This window comes from Trachymyrmex septentrionalis, unplaced genomic scaffold (genome assembly GCF_001594115.1).
Source record: "Trachymyrmex septentrionalis isolate Tsep2-gDNA-1 unplaced genomic scaffold, Tsep1.0 scaffold146, whole genome shotgun sequence".
Classification (NCBI taxonomy): domain Eukaryota; kingdom Metazoa; phylum Arthropoda; class Insecta; order Hymenoptera; family Formicidae; genus Trachymyrmex; species Trachymyrmex septentrionalis.
The window spans coordinates 143,562-144,530 of NW_017304609.1; the positions used below are offsets into that span (position 1 = coordinate 143,562).

General features: G+C 30.5%; 1 protein-coding gene across 4 annotated transcripts in view; it reads right to left on the reverse strand.

Moving 5' to 3' along the window:
* The window catches only part of LOC108745690 (S-formylglutathione hydrolase), a 33,086-nt gene that overhangs the window by 24,344 nt on the left and 7,773 nt on the right, over positions 1-969 (reverse strand). The window lies entirely within an intron of this gene.

Below are 969 nucleotides of genomic sequence, written 5' to 3' on the forward strand. Positions count from 1 at the left end.
GAATCATAGTCACTTTAAATTATTTAAATTAAAACTGATTAAGACTTAAGATTTTCGACTCATTGTAGAATCAGCATTAAGTGTTAAAATTCGAGACGAGGTTCAGATATTTGTTCCCGACTCGATTCAACGCTATATATATGTTCTGCTTTAATTACACAAATTGCTGGCAATTTGCTACTTCAATATTATCATACCATGAAGGCATCAAGTTGCCAATTATCTGCTTCACAAACACAAATTCACTGCTTTAAAATCAGAAATTCTTTGCATTAGCAATGAATTTGTGTTTGTAAAACAGTGAATTTGTGTTTTTAAAGCAGTGAATTTGTTTGTGAAGCAGATAACTTGTGTAATTAACACAGAATATATACATAGCGCTGTATCGAGTCAGGATATCTTAGACTCTGAAGTCTCTTTAACATTTAATAAAGAAGAACTTTAACATTTAATAAATCGATTCATGAAATCGACCGCAGCGTTTTTTGTCAGATTCTTTCATTTTGAGTGAAAACGCAATGAATGAGTATACTTTTATTAAGATTTTAGGTGGGGAGGAGTATTCTAAATAATTACCAAATTTAGGAACATATTCTTAGAGATTACTGACTTCTTGTGTATAGATATAAATTATATCTCGGATAGCAACATGTCTGTCTTGTAGCTGGCATGTTGCTCGCTAGTGTGCATTGTTAAGTATTGCTACCACAATTGCAGCAATTGAGTTCTTATTTGTTGGCAACTTGATGGTATGATAAATTGAGTAGTAAATTGCTAGCAATTTGCCGATTACTTTAAAATAATCATCAAAATTGCCATCATGTTGCTATAATAATATGCAGCATCATAAGCACGTCATATTGCCGATGACGCAAAATAACATTGATGTAGCTATCTTGCTATTAAATTGCTGGCAAAATATACATGTATGTATATATATATATATATATATATATATATATATATATA